Below are 17,045 nucleotides of genomic sequence, written 5' to 3' on the forward strand. Positions count from 1 at the left end.
AAGATTCGAGCGAGACTAGCATCGACAAACTCCGGAGCAGAAAGCAGGGCAGGGGGGGAAAAACTGCGTCAACGTGCTAATCTATTCAAACTCACACCACCATAACAGTTTTTGTTATCAAAGAAAAAAAAAACTGATTTTAATTAACATCAACATCGAACATCACAAACGTGGGTAGTTGAAAAATACGGATAAATCAAAGCTACCCGTCAGATTCACTCAAATTTAAATATAACATAACAAGCACCTGCTCTTACAAAAAGAATCATCAAAATTGGTACGGATAACACACATGAAAACCCAGTCGAATTGAGAATCTCCTTCTCTTATTGTAGTCGGTTAAAAAGGAACTTATGAACTCAAGTTTATGTTTGTAGAATTTTAACTATGGAATAAAGAAAGTGTATAATAATTTTACATTCGGACGTAAATTATTCAACGCAGTCTAGATGCATTGTACTGTAAAAGATTATACAAACTTGATAAAAGTTAATATTATTCTGAAAATAATTACTAGATCAAATTTTAAAGTCGTTGGTACTAAGCACTGCTGGTGTAGTGGTATCATGCAAGATTCCCATTCTTGCGACCCGGGTTCGATTCCCGGGCAGTGCAGCTCTTTTTGTTCAGAATCGTGTTTTGTTTTTTTAGTTTATTTTGTCGTTTACAGCAAATTTCAAAAATTACAATCGCGCTAAGCTCCAAAAAAGCACTATTAAAATGTAGCAAAATATTAATAATTATTTCTTTACGAATCATTTTTTTAGTTCTAGTATTTGGGTTATTTTTGTTGTTTTCCGACATATAATTATGATCTGGGCACCGTTTAATATGAAGTTTTAACTAATTAATTATTTAGCTAAACGGACTATAAAACACAGAACTATGACACCTACTACTGTATAAAATAAAAATATGTGGAAGAAATCTTAACCAAGTGTCTCAAAGTATATCTAGACAATACCTAGATGACAGTCCAAAAAAGTATGAAGTAAAAACAGAATTTACGGTACATTCACGGGTATTATGATATTCTCCCGTGTACCACCTCATTTAGGTTTTTTTTTTAATAATTTTTCTGTTCCTTTGTTGTTAATTATTAAAGTTGTCAAGAGATAAAAAGGCAAAGCTAGAAAGATATTTGTTATAAGTTCACTTTAAGATCCAAAGGATTGATCTGAAAAATTATTTTTACGCTCTGCGGTATATTGAGAAAGATACGGCTATAAAAATACGCTACGACCCGAATCGGCCGAGTATTAACTGTTAGTGGCCTAACTTTATCAGTATTATATGTAAAAAGATTAGACTTTAAGTACTGTGCACATTTTATAACGTAAAAATAAGTTTAAATGAGAAATACAGAATGCTTTTAATATCTATGGTCAATTATTATAATCTTAATTATTCAAATACAATAAAAGTTAGAAACAAGAGTACGGTCTCATGGTAAACGGATACCATAGCCTATAAACGATTGCAATACCATGAGAATTGCGCGTTGCCGATCCTACCACAACCCTCCCTTGGAGCTCTGGTCACCCTACTCACGACAGGAACCGGACACAACTTAAGAACAATATAATTTAGCTTCGATCTTCTGTAAGATTGAGGTACTGCAATCGGGCAAAGTCATAGTTATAACATGATTCAGAACTATCAACTAGTAGACAAAAATATTAGAAAAAATAATTTAAATTTAACAAGTGAAACCGTTAAACATCTACTTATACAATAAATAACTAAATTTATTTATTAAGTACAACCAACAGAAGATATAATATAAATGTATTAATACATAATAGTTGGGTAAACAATGATTATAAATCAATCAATCTATACTTTTTTATAGGCAGTACTATATGCTGCTGCTCCGTTTAAATTAAATTTAATTAGTAAAATCACAATAAAATAAATTTATAAGGAAAATAAATATAAAAAAACATTAGACACTAAAAAAATATTAATTTATATAATAACTATCATAAGAAATAAATTTACATTTTAAGTTTAAAAGTTAATAACATAAAATAAATATACAGCGTACTCAACGCTTATTTATGAATTATAATACCGAAACAATATACCGTATATGGCGTCGTATCACCGTATCAGTAACAATGCATTTGTTTTATTCTGATATGAAACCCATACACATATCCGGTTGTTCACGTAATAACCTTTGTTCTGAAATGTACATTTAATCCCTGAATTAGTTATTTGTGGGGTGACCAGGATTTTTTTTACACGCACATGTTTGTCTGTTCCTAAGGTAAGCAACTTAATGCTTGTTAAAAATATGTAACTATATGTATGTAACTATATGGTGAGTAAGGTGACCAGAGCTCCTGGGGGGATTGGGGATTGGATCGGCAACGTGCTTGCGATGCTTCTGGTGTCGCAGTTGTCTATAAGCTACGGTAATCGCTTACCATCAGGTGAGCCGTACGCTTGTTTGCCGACCTAATAATATTAAAAAAAAAAAAAAAAAAAAAAATCCGTCAGCTGTTACCTATAACATACGACTAATATACTCGTAACTACACACTACTAGAATATAAGTAAATATATATATTACACCCAGATTCTGGGCGGGAATGGAACCGACAACCCCCGGAGTAAAAAGTAGTGTTACTTCAAACCGCTCCTACAGGCTAGTCATTCACGTTGTTTTATTTATTTATGTACAATCTAATTTTATTTAAAATGTTCAGGGAGAGCTTAGCGGTACTCAGACTGAGACAGTTCAATGCTTACGAGAAAAATTGTTATAAAATAAATTGGACTGTCTGGAAGAAATGGCTAATTAGCCATAAGTTCACCCATTTCAACCGTGTAATTTTAGACCCCGTTATAATCTCTGGATAAAAAGTACTGTTATTCTTGACGAACTAGGTTAGATTATAATCTGTTCGGGATTTGCACATTTACAAATTATTGTTGATCGTATGGCGATGTATTTTAAAATGCTTACAAATATTAAAAAATAAATATCACTTGGTATCTCATATCACACCTTTTTTATACAACAAACAGATTATTAGTTAGAATTTTAACTAGGCACAAGGAACTTGAGATTATTATATCTAAAGAATTAACAAAATAAAAATACCATTACCTATGAATCTTGTGTTCGTTTACCTAAGTAAACTACTACTGTACATCTTAATAGTACTGTACACCTGATCCTATATTTCCAACAATGGGTGAGACCCGGTACCCTTTAGTACCTTTTTTGGACATCCGTACTTTACTAATCAAGTTGTCATGTTAGTACCTAGTTGTAATTTAATTAAGTTAAGGATCAATTTAATAAATCTCATTGTAATGGAAAATAGATAAATAAATGGTTCGTATAATAAAAATTATAATAGTAAATATAATGGGACTGTCCTATTTACATCGATAGTAAAGGGCGTACTAACACGTGACGGTTATTGTCCGGACTCAGATGTGTCCTATAGGTCCTGTTTACGTGATAACGTCGAACGTAATCCTGATTTTATATTCGTATTTATTTTGTTAGGTAAACTAAGGTACATATTTAAATAATCATTGCAGATTGCGGTGTGCCTAAAGTCAGAAACATAGTCAGTTATTCGAAAGAAATACCTTTTTTGGCCAAAAAATACACAATGAGGGTATTTCTTAAAATTCTGTTTTGTTTACCCAACTATACAAATAAATAAAATTGGCGTGTCTGTTTGTAATATTAAAAATAACCGCTTTTTACTAAATGCATACGGATATACACGATACATATACAAAAATAACATTTTTTACAACTTTTGTCTATCTGTCTGTCTGTTTGTTCCGGCTAATCTTTGAAACCGCTGGACCGATTTTGACGAGATCTTCACAGGCAGATAGCTGATATAGTAAGAAATAACTTATGCTACTTTTATTTTAGAAATTTATTTATTTTATAACTCTCCGAACTGAAAAATAACTTTTTGTTAAATTCCACGCGGACGAAGTCGGGGGCATAGCTAGTTTTGTATAATTTTGATGATACCAAGAATCGATATATAGAAAGAATAGCAATCGATTTTAAATTCACAGTTATTTAAAAGAATAAAATATTTGAGTTAGTAGTATTTTCTTGTGTCCCAGAATGAACCGTTAGAGTAATATTTAAAACATATAGATATTATCGTTAAACGATCATTATTAAATAATCGATAGATCGAGAAATCGATAGTTAAATATAAGTAAGCACCGAAAAAGTTTTGAGTACAAATTTGATTTCATAATTGTCTCTGATCGACGAAATGTAATCATAATGAATAATAAGATAGTTGGATGTTTTGTAAAAAAAAAAAAAAATGGAAATTTATTCAGCAGATGGCAGTGCAATTTTATGGCTGATGAGGATCCAGGTATTTTTTACTTCCTAACATTGATAGTACAACAGAGTGTCTGAGAATTGGAACTTTGCCAGGATTGCTTTCATCGCTAGGAATCTTAACACCGAACTACTTTCCTAGGAATGAATGAACGAATACGAAATAAAGGCTGATTGTATTAATTTTATCATTACTTATTAACTTTTATTTTAAAACTCCAATAAAACTTAAAGAGATTGTTTATTTTTACTTGTAGTAACTGTGTTTGTCTACTAATCAGATTGAAATTGTTTTTGCGTTGTAACTTTGAAATGAAAATTGTGTTGCGTACATGAAACATTGTCATAATACTTATTGTTTAATGTTCCGAATGATATATATGAATATCTATATTTCATACAAGTTGTTGATCCTAACTCTTTACGTTTATTTTACATACGATTAATTTCATATCTTCGTATTTATAATATGGCTTGTCATCTCTAAACTAGAGGTGTGTTTCGCCTTCATTTTGATGAAAATTTATTGCAAACCCAGAAGCCGTCGTCGGTTGTCGTTATGTATCCAAATTGCTGGAAATGTTTAGCTCGCTATCGATTTTTTAGTTTTTTTAATCTGTATTATTTGCTGTACAGCTATTCATCGATTTTTACAAGTTTGTTCGCTAGTCGGTAGGAAGAACCAAGTGCAGAAGAAATTACGTTTGCGGAGCTTGGACGGAATTAGTCCTCATGGCCTTCCCTTGTAATTACTATTGATAAAAATACATTTTTTATATGACTATCAATTCTGTTTACTATTTATTTCATATCTTCTCAAAATGCACGCTCGTTGCCCACTTTTTTATATAAAAAAAAAATAAACATAATTATATCGCTCATTATTACTTACGGGATGAAATTATTCTTATCTATATTTATATGTTTAGCGCACAAAGAGAGGGATTTATTTAGGGTATAAATATAATAAGTAGATAATAATAAAAATAAGCATATTACATAGCCAATATTATACAGATGTAAGCTATAAACACACACAAAATTTCGTGTCACGATGTATGTTAGCGATAAATTCCGAAACTACTGGACCAATTTTTATCAAATTTTGTAAGCGTGTAATTCGGTCCAACTTGGGAGATGGGGAGTTTTTATCCCAATTATTGATCTCAATATTTGTTATTGTTAATTAAATGTTTATTATACGACTTTAGTGTGTTTTTATCGGTTAGTTCTATAAAATCCTAATAGATGGCGGTTTGGCGTCTAAATTATAGATATCCGGTATCCGGTAGATGGCGTCGTATTTCTATTTCTAGATTATAGATGGCGTATTTGAATGTAGAATTTACTAATATTTTAATAAATTATAATTAGTGAGCCAAAAAACGCGTTGCTGGGTCACCTACTATTAAATAAAATAGGCGTGCAGACTTTTGAACATAGTTCAGTGGGAATATGTTTGAAAGATTTGTATACTAACAGACAATTTAGGAAATTTGTTTCTCAAGATGTAGAGTTACGTGACAATGCAATTTTAGCTTTTCCTCTTTAAAAAAAATAATTTGTAATATATTTAGACACCTCTAAAGAATAGATACTAAGCCAACAAAAAATTAATAATTTTTGTTTTTGTAATTAAATCGTATAATAAACTTTATAAATATCTTAATTAATATTGTTTTTACTACTCTGCACCTCTATAATAAAGTGAGTCAGTGCAGTATTATTAGTATGTGTCGGTTTATAGAATTTATTTACTTATTAAAATGTAAAAGTGCTATCTAACAATAGGTTGTCGGTTAACAGATATAAGAATATCCATGTAACGCACCATATAACGTGCTTGGTACACAGCTACAGGAAAGGTATATGGGGCGGACGCTTTAGGTAATAACGCATTTTTCTTCCGTTCACTACTTTTTGCCTCACACATCATGCACCTGCGGGTTTCCGTGACAAAAAAGACTATTTTTCTTCCGCAAAAATAGCACAGAATTTCGAACATTCAAGGATGTTATTGTAAAAAGAGGTTTTCTTATTTTATTTTTTTATGTAACTAGGTCGGCAAACAAGCGTACGGCTCACCTGATGGTAAGTGATTACCGTAGCTTATAGACGCCTGCAACACCAGAAGCATCGCAAGCGCGTTGCCGACCCAATCCCAATCCTCCTAGGAGCTCTGGTCACCTTACTCACTAACAGGAACACAATACTGCTTGAAAACAGTATTATTTAGCTGTGATCTTCTGTAAGGTCGAGGTACTTACTACCCCAGTCGGGCTGCTCCATATTTTGAGCAGGAAATTCCTGCTGTGCCCTACCTCAGTTAAAATATACTTTTATTATTAACTAATCGTTTTTCGTGGTTTTACCCACAGATATAATGGCTGGTGTTTTGCCACGAATTACTTATACTGTTTTACTTCTTCTTCTTCTTCAGGTTAAAATGGCTTTTGAAAGGTGTTAAGTAAAATTTAGAATTAATGACAACTTTCATAGTTAAAAAAAAACACTTCTTTACGATATAAATATACATATAACTAAACATTGATAAAGCCTCTAGCTGAATTAGAAGAGTTGCAATTTTTAGGCCTTAGAGTTAGTTGAGAAGCTTATATTTAGTTTTATTACATATTTTTCTTACCTATCTGTACCTACGATTTCGTTCAGGATTACTTTTTACCTAGGGATCCGTTTAAGGATAAAAAGTATCCAGTGTCTCTAATTCATAATAACACAAATTATAATAATTTGCATTTTTTAGATAAAATTCAGTAGCTTGGGAGTGAAGTTCGAAAGACACATAAAAAATACAACACATAAAAAACACGCAGACAATCTAAAATAGCTTCGACTGTAATAAAACATTTAAATTATCTTCAATGTACAGAATTGAACCTTTAACAATTTTATTATATGTAGAGATAGATCTCTTGACGCAGTAAAATTCTTTATCACCTTTGTTTTGTTCTTATCATTTTAAATAAAACTTTGTGTTGAACAATAGAAATAAATAACATTTTAATTGCATAAAAGAGGTAAAAGAAAAAAAAGACTGGTCATTATTTTGATACGTGATTTTATTTTATCACACCAACAATGCAGGAGACTGAAAATGAGAAAGACTCATTCAGGTAATCATTACATAATATAAAACAAAGTCGCTTCCCGCTGTCTGTATGCTAAGCATAATAGTCTTTAAAACTACGCAACGGATTTTGATGCGGTTTTCTTTAGTAAACAGAGTGACTCCAGAGGAAGATTTATATGTATAATACATGCATAATATAGTAGAGAAATACCGATAGTTTTTACAACTGTGCGAAGCCGGGGCGGGTCGCTAGTAAATTATAAGTTACAAATTTTGATTGAGTTTTAATAATTAAAACAATCAACCAAGTTAACGTATCGATTTATAATATTATCGAAATCAATTAAAGTAAAATATTGAATTTCATTGGGTTTTTAACAGCACTTTCGATGGAAAATTTCATCTATATATTAATACGCGAAGTAAAACTTTTTAACCCTTTTTACGAAAATTGTGTGGACGGAGAAGTTTCGAATTTATAAACGAAGTTTTCGAATTTATAAACTTTATATAACGAGTACAGTTTGTTAATATATATTTTTAAATCATATGTAAAAATACATTAAATAAAAAATAAAACATTACACACACAACTATGTATTTGGCACACACGCATATCTCTTTTGTTTATTGTTAAAGACTGTGGTCAAATTGAAAAATAAAAGAAAAGTATTCATTATTTTAATAATTATTTTGGCTTTTTTTTTGTCCTTGTGGGTCTCCCCACCGTGCCTCGAAGAGCACGTTAAGCCGTCGGTCCCGGTTGTTATTATGTACACCTGATAGCAATCGTTACTCATAGTAGGAAATATATCCGCCAACCCGCATTGGAGCAGCGTGGTGGATTAAGCTCTGATCTTTCTCCTACATGGGGAAAGAGGCCTATGCCCAGTAGTGGGATATTACAGGCTGAAGCGTTTTATGAAAAATAATTGGTAGTATTTATTCATTTTAATACTAAAATGTTCTAATGTACTTCGACTTTTATTGAAATAAAAACACAGATATAATAAAACAGCCTGCTATTTCTTCGAACAACATAAAATAAGCTGTCACGAAAGCAAACGAAAGTCCTCTTTTCGTTCCTCGAAATGTCCGTTAAATTCTCGTGTATTTTCGAAAAAAAAACCGCAAAAAGTAATCTAAAACCGAAAATAAACAGTAGTCTGTTGCTGTCCCGACTCTCCGCAACATTCTCGTAACTAGTACGGACTAGTCGCAACTAGTCAGGTCGATGAAAAAAGTGCCGTTTATTTTCTTTTCGCTTTTTAAATTATCAACTTCGAAATTAGGTTTGGTCGACGGGTATATAAATGTGAATTCTATTTTTATACATTACAACTTAATGTTGCGTAAGGGCTTTAGTCCATAATTTAATTTATGCCTCATAACGTGTTTGTGTATAATACTTAACAAGTTTTAATATCCAACGCTTCTAATTTGTATAGTGCCGAAAAATAACATAAATTGTTTTAAGAAACCAAAAAAAAAACTTTATCTTATTATATTTTAAAACATTAATTTGTTTTTAAAATTAACATATAATATTGCTACAAGTGACACCAGTAGAACTATACTATAATATTGATAAAACCGGTGTAAGTTACTTGAATTTCTCATAAAACATCATAACTTATCGTAAATTTATCTTTAGTTGGTATGTCCTAAACATGTCTTTTCTGGCAATGCATTATTCCCTAATCCTTAATCAAAAGTATTTTTTTAAATTAGATCTAAGTAGATGATAAATGACAAAAGGTTATCGTTTGTCTGGTATCATTTAGGTCATCTTAGTGCTTGTTAAAAAAGCAACGACGTGTTCTATCACATATGACGTAACATAATTAGGTAGATGCCTCATCTTCAGGCCACTAAAGCAGTAAATAAAAAAAATTAATGAAGTATTTTATGTCATAGTTATTTGTATGTCATGTTATCCATTCATTTGGTTAATGGCAATAAATACTCCTTGGAATATCTGAAGAAAAGTGATGTGAAGGAACTGGTCTATCGATTTGGATCACTATTTCGATCAAAATTTACAGACATGGAAAATAGGATCACATAAGTAACGGAATTTCTTGCCGATTCCACTCTGCAGAATCTACGTCTCATGGTGGTAGTTTCACTTTTAATTATAATAAGTTATTTATAAGAAATGTAATTATAGTTTGCTCAAAGTCAAAAGTGATTTTGAAGCCTACTTGACCGAAGTAATTTCTTATTTTGAACGCATCGAAACATTATAGTTTACTGTCCTTAGTACAAAACGATATTTTAACATGTAACCTTGTCTTCCAATCGCTGTGAGATAGAGTAATTAATTCTCTTTGTATCGTATCAGATAGATGTAGTTGTTACCGTTTTATTTGCATCCACTTACTTGTTCTCTGTAACTATCTATTCTAAACGAATTTGTACGAACGTTCAACAAGCAAACAATCGCGTTATTGGAGGATGTGAAATAATTACGATTTGTCCTACTTTTGTTACAAATGCGAAAATTTATGAGTACATATGGATATTTTTATTTGCACAAATATTTCTTTTCGAATTGGACCTCTGTTCTCGTAAATCTCTCCACCGCGTCTCGGTGAATACGTTAAGATGACGTTCCCAGTCGTTATCATAGACACCTAAAATGCGGTCCTAATTAAACGCAGTGACCTTATTTTTCCATTACATATACGTTAGATGGTTTATACATAAAATCACAGTTTCATTGGGTTTATATTGAAATACGAATATTAATTTTTTTTTTAATTGGGGATGACGCAGTGCCTTAAAACGAGGATGAAGCCTTTTTATTTCCCTGAGCCGTATTTGGTAAGACCCTGATATTTAGTTGGGTAATGTCATAAATGAGAATATTCGTTCCCCAATAACAATTATTTAATAATTAGAGCACAAATCAGTGACTAAATAATTTTTGGTTGAGATGAGTGAATCATCATAAGGTACCAAAACGCGAAAACGTATAACTTTCATACTTCTGAATATATGTATGTTGATTTTATTTCAATTATAAATCTTTTATAAATTCAAGTTTTGAGCTAATTGTAATAAAATAACTTGCAGTTTTTCGATAAGACTATTTAGCGTTTTATTAGCTTGAAACTTTGTAATGACAATTCCATAATTTCTTTTACTTACTTACTCCTCTGGCTCAGCGACCCGAAGTGGATCTTGGCCTCCGACACCAAAAGTCTCCAGCGGTCCCGGTCCAGAGCTATGTCGCGCCAGTCCGCTGTCACCAGCTCGCGCAGGTCTCTCTGTACCTCGTCCTCCCAGCGGTATTTTGGCGCCCCACGGGCCTACAACCGTCAGGTTTTCCCAACCACGCCCTCTTCGCTGCGCGATCGTCTCTCATCCTTACTACGTGGCCGAGCCAGCGAAGTCGCGCTGCTCTGGTTTCTCCGATGATATTGGGTTCAGCCACTAGGTCTTCAATCTCTTGGTTCTTTCTCACCCGCCATCTTCCGTCAGCTTCTTGGGTCGGCCCTAAAATCTTTCGGAGTATTTTCCGCTCTGTCACAAGAAGCTTGTTCTCTTCTTTAAGCGTTAGTACCCAAGTCTCGCATCCGTACATAAGGATTGGTCTGATCACAGTTTTGTATATCCTAATCTTAGTTTTTCTGTCAAGCAACTTAGATACTAACACCAATAATTTCTTTTAGTTGAACAAATTGATATTATACAGTTGTTGTCACAAATGTCTGTGTTTCCATACTAGTCTCTTAAGTGAATGAATAAGAATAATAAATATTGTATGAAGAATAATAATATTATTTCTTCATAAGTAATTCAAAGTTGAAAAGGCCAACCAGTTATTAACCAGTAACCAGCTACCTAAAAGGATAACGACCCCCGTCCCGAAAGGGTCCCGTGGAGTCGTTGATTTATTGGAAAACGTATATTCAAAAAACCCACGATACAGTAGGTACTTTGAGATATTAATCTTTAATACTATTTGGAGTTTGCTCGAAGTAAGGAACAAGATAAATTTCATGGTATGAAAATAATCTGAGGAATGGAATGGTCTGAAACAACTGACACTGACATTTAGTGAGACTGGCGCTTAGTAATCGCTTTAAAGTGATTTTAGCTGTTTATATAATGTATAGATATAATATATAGATATAATATATCAGCACTTGCAGGAGCTATAAAAGTAGCAGGCGTCAATTTATGGTTTGATTTTAGAGTTCTATTGTTTTAATAAATTATAATTTTATCATTTAAAGTAAGCCCGAGTGAGTGAGTTAACTCCAGTAGCCTGTTGGAGCTGTCACTGGCTACGCTTGCGATGCTAATAGTGTTGCAGGCGTCTATAAGCTACGGTAATCGCTTACCATCAGGTGAGCCGTACGCTTGTTCACCGACCTAGTTGTATAAAAAAAATCAAGAAATGTGTCAACGCGTATAACTCCTCATTAACTTCACCAATTGATTTGGGGATGGTTTTGGGAGTAAGCTGGCGAATGCGTGACGAGGGCGTTATGAAAAGTGTGATCGGGCGAGGCGGACGGCAGTTGAGAGGGAGATATAAGTTAGTGAAGATAGAAAGGGAGAGATTTATGTTTCGTAAGCTTTACTTCAGTCGTGTGGTCTAAAGCGCACTCGTTTTTTTATATTCGTTAATGTTAGGATAACGTTCCTATTAAAAAAACGACTTTTTTAATTTATATATATGTATATATTATAAGTATTTAAAGAAAATAAGTATCGCAGACGAAATCATTCGAGTCAGTTATATAAAACTAGCTGACCCCGCAAACGTTGTTTTGCCATATATTTTATTAACCGACTCAATCCCCCCCCCCCCCTTTTAACTTAGGGGAATAAAAGATAGATATTGGTTGATTCTCAGAACTACCCGATATGCACACAAAATTTCATAATATTTTATTAAACTTCTCAATCCCCCCCCCCTATAAGTTAGGGGTATGAAAAATAGATGTTGTTCGATTCTCAGACCTAATCGATATGCACACAAAATTTCATGAGAATCGGTCATGCTGTTTCGGAGGAGTTTAACTACAAACACCGCGACACGAGAATTTTATATTAGATTAATATATGGGACAAACAAATTAGGATGTTTTATATCTTCATGTAAATAATAAACAATTTGTATACCTTTCTTTCAACCTCTTATTTTTTGCTAATTTCACAGTTCCATAGTCTTGATGTGATGTGCCATGAAATGAAAATATCATCTTAAAATGACGGCGTAATAACGTTAAATGACGTAAACAGATTGTTCAAATATTAAGGTATGACTTTTGAGCTTTGTCTCATGTTCGGTAAAAATAATTATTGTTATCGAAACTTGCAAATTTGAATTTGAAGATGGAAATGAAGCATTTGTAGTTTTAATGAGACCAGTGAACTTTTTTGGAGTAGAGCCGTATAACCTAAACTTGTTTTTAAATTCCACGCCCACGAAGTCGCGGGCACAGCTAGTATCATATTATATATAATATTAACAAAACATACGTACCTATATCAGCTGGCTCGTACCTAAAAACACAGCCATTAATTTGTCTACCTCAGGACCAGACAACGGTGTATGTATGTTGGAACATATTAGATGACGTTAATAATATTGAGGCCATCAACTGCAAATGTTTTGAGATTTTTTTAAAAACATTTTCTATTAACATGGATAAAAATATGTCTAAATTTTTTTTTGAAAAAAAATTGTCTAAATTACATAATAACAGTTGAAAAGGAGGTCAGTTTCGATATAAAATTAGATTATTTAAATTACATTTAAAAGAGTCACCCGTTACATTATCATACTGGTATAACATTTATACGACCTCTTTTTTTAAAACAAAGCGACTGCGACCGAGCAGACTAAAACTTTTAACATATATATCACTTCTTTTTTCACAGAAAATTTCGTCCATTTCCCGTGCTGTCATGGCCATTAATTTATGTGAAAGGTCATTTTTATGTTTTGTAAGGCCGTCCGAATAGCGAAAGGTGACAGACTTTTTATTTGTATACCAAACTTTCTCTAAGTTAACTCGCTCACAATATAAAATGACAAGTAAGTTATAAAATTGGTTTTCATAAAAATATTTGGGTTGTATTTGGTTGAAGATTATTTGTGCTGTCTGGAAGAAATGGCAATGGAACAATTTTTCAACACAGTTTATATTTAATGTGTAACATGTAGGTGTGGTGTATAATAGAGCAAAATCCAGCCTGTAATATCCCACGGCCGGGCTTAGGCCTCTTTTTACATATAGGAGAAGGATCGAAGATCAATCCACAACGCTGCTTAATTTACTGTTCCACTGTAAGTTGGCGGATATATTCCACATGAGTAACGATCGCTATCAGGGGTATATGATAACAACCGGGACCGGTGCCTATGCCCAACAGTGGGACGTTCAGCAAAATGGTTTCAAAATCACATAATAACTAGATTATAAAAAAAATTGCACGAAATCGGCCCGTGGAGTTGGATGAGGATTTTTATGAATTTAAATTGAACATTCACTGGCTTTAAATTGCATGCTTTTATTGAACATTATGAATTACAATTTGAAGTCCGTACTGTTTCTCACATTATTTTCTAATGTTTACGCGAATTTTACTCATTATAATGAAAGAATTTTCGGATTTTATCGCAGTTTATTAGGTTCTGGACACGAGGACATGGTCATCCATGCAATGTTTTTGTTTCATTATAATCTTTCAAAATTTGTTTCATTATAATCTTTAATTACGCTTATTCTATTACGATTTATTACATAAGACTGGAGATTCATGGTCCTGTGACTTTATGAGGATTGAAACCTTTGATTGAAGCCTTTGTCCAGCAGTCGGTAAAGTGAAGGAAAGTGCCGCGCCTGTGAACGCCTATCACGTCATAAATAAATATAGCAAAATAATAATTATCTCTGCTGTGTGGCTACGGCACTAAAGAATTTAGCCACCCCCTCTCTTCCCGTGGGTGTCGTAAGAGGCGACTAAGGGATAACAAGGTTCCACAACCATCTTGGAACTTAAGAAGCCGACCGATGGCGGGATAACCATCCAACTGCTGGCTTTGAAATACACAGGCCGAAGACGGGCAGCAGCGTCTTTGGTGCGACAAAGCCAGTACTGCGGTCACCAACCCGCTTGCCCAGCGTGGTGACTATGGGCAAAACACATGAGTTCACGTTATTTTTGACGTAAACCTGTGGAGGCCTATGTCCAGCAGTGGACTGTATAGGCTGTAATGATGAATAATTATCTCAATGTGTTTTACTTATCTAGTAACGTTGTTATAATAATTAATAACGTATAGTTTTGACACATTTCATTTGTAGGTCACCATGATGTCAAAATAAACTATTATGATGAATTGACATTTGTTTCACGATAATAATTATATTAAAATGACCTAAATGTTGATATTAAATATATAAATGATAAAAAAAAGAAATATTTTCATCATAATCTGGAGCAGCCCTACAGCGGAAATATATTACTTATAAGATACACTTCTGCAGTTGTTGTATTTCTACGTTACTCACCAAGAGAACGCGACGCTTGAAAGCAGTATTATTTAGCTACGATCATCTGTATGGTTAAGTCAATGTGAATTTACAGCCTTTAGTTTTGGAGGTGAAGTCACAAATTGCCTTATCAGTCAATAAACTATGTACATGCTGGTATAAAATTATTGAGGAATGCCGTGGTAACAAACTTAATACTTTACTACAAACTTTCAGGAAGGAATCTCTTTGACGGAGCTTTGATAGAGAACCCACAGACTATTATTAAATTTTATTTGCATTTGCAAATATGTATCTGTAATTCTGATTGAGGCAAGTTTTATGTTCTTTAAATTATAGACTTCTTATATATACTCTCGATGACTTCTAGATATGATAGTTTGATATTTCAGAAACATGTCGGTAGTAGTATAAGAAATGCATTTTCGTATTCAGCCTGTAACATCCCTTTGCTGAGCATAGGTTTTTTTCTAAATGCAGGAGAAGAATTGGAGCTTAACCCACCACGCTGCTACGCTGCTGGTTGGCAGATATGCTCTCTACTATGAGTAGCGATTGCTATGCGAAAATGCTTCTCCTACATAAAGAGGCCTATGCCCAGCAGTGGGATATTACATGCTGAAGCGTAAAAAACATACAAAGACTTTAATGTATGTCAATCGATTTAAATTGAGATTAATGTTACGAACATTCTATGACATTAGTTAGATTTTTAAATTATTTGAGAGATTAATAGAGACTACTAGTACAATGGTTATCGTAGCCTATCGACAAGCGTCATAGACAGCACCAGAAGTAGCACAAGCTCGTTGCTGACCCTACCTCAAAGTAGGGTTGCCAGTCAACCTAGTAGCAGGATAGACTATCCAATATTGCTGGATATTTAGTTAAAATAGTCGATTAATTTAGATTATTAAGTACTAGCTGTGCCCGTGACTTTTACCGCATGGAATTCAATAAAAGGGTTATTGTTCAGTTCGTAGAATCATAAATAAATAAATTTCAAAAATAAAAGTAGCTTAAGTTACTCCTTATTACAACAGCTTATTACCAGTGAAAGTTCCATCAAAATAGGCCCGGTCATTTCAGAGATTAGCCGGAACAAACAGACAGACAAACGAAAATTGAAAAAAAAAATGTTATTTTGGTGTATGTACATGAATTGAATAAAAGCAGTTATTTTAATATTACAAACAGACACACCAATTTTATTTATTTGTATAGATTAAATAATAGAATAGAACAGAATAGAACAGAACAGATTAGAGCAGAATAAAACAAAATAGAACGGAATAAAAAACAATTGAATAAAGAGTAGAGTAGCGTAGAGTCGAGTAGATTCGAGTAAAATCGAGTAGAATCAAGTAGAATTGAGTAAAATAGAGTAAAATCGAGTAGAATCGTGTACAATTGAGTAAAATTGAGTAAAATCGAGTAGAATCGAGTAGAATCGACTAGAATCCAATAGAATAGAATAGAAAATCGAAAAGAATTGAATAGAAAATCAAATAAAATTGAATAAAAATTATAAATCGATTAGGAAATCGAATAGAAAATCGAAAACGGATGAAAATCAATTTAAAAAAATCGATTAGAAAACCGAATAAAATTGAATAGATAATCGATTAAAATCGATTACAACATCGAAAAGAAACTCGATAAGAAAATCAATTTGAAAATCGATTAAAATCGGATATAATCGAATAGAATAGAACAGAATGGAATAGAACGGAATAGCGTAGTTATAAAATAAATAAGTTTCTAATATAAAAGTAGCTTAAGTTACTCCTTATTAAATCAGCTATCTACTAATGAAAGTCAAAGTCATATTACAAAATGGGATAGAAATTCGAATACAATAGAATATAACATAATAGAATAGAATAGAACAGAACAGAACAGAATAGAACAGAATAGAACAGAACAGAACCGAATAGAACAGAATAGAACCGAATAGAACCGAATAGAACAGAATAGAACAGAACAGAATAGAACAAAATAGATCCGAATAGAACCGAATAGAACCGAATAGAACAGAACAGAACAGAATAGAACAGAACAGAACAGAATAGAACCGAATAGAACCGAA

The 17,045-nt window shown here is 32.8% G+C and overlaps 1 non-coding gene across 1 annotated transcript; it reads left to right on the forward strand.

The window, feature by feature from the left end:
- The first annotated feature begins 544 nt into the window (after positions 1-544).
- Trnag-ccc lies at positions 545-615 on the forward strand. Its single transcript has one exon. It is a non-coding gene; the product is annotated as a tRNA-Gly (tRNA).
- The last annotated feature ends 16,430 nt before the right edge of the window (positions 616-17,045 follow it).

Source organism: Melitaea cinxia, chromosome 15, assembly GCF_905220565.1.
Source record: "Melitaea cinxia chromosome 15, ilMelCinx1.1, whole genome shotgun sequence".
Classification (NCBI taxonomy): Eukaryota; Metazoa; Arthropoda; class Insecta; order Lepidoptera; family Nymphalidae; genus Melitaea; species Melitaea cinxia.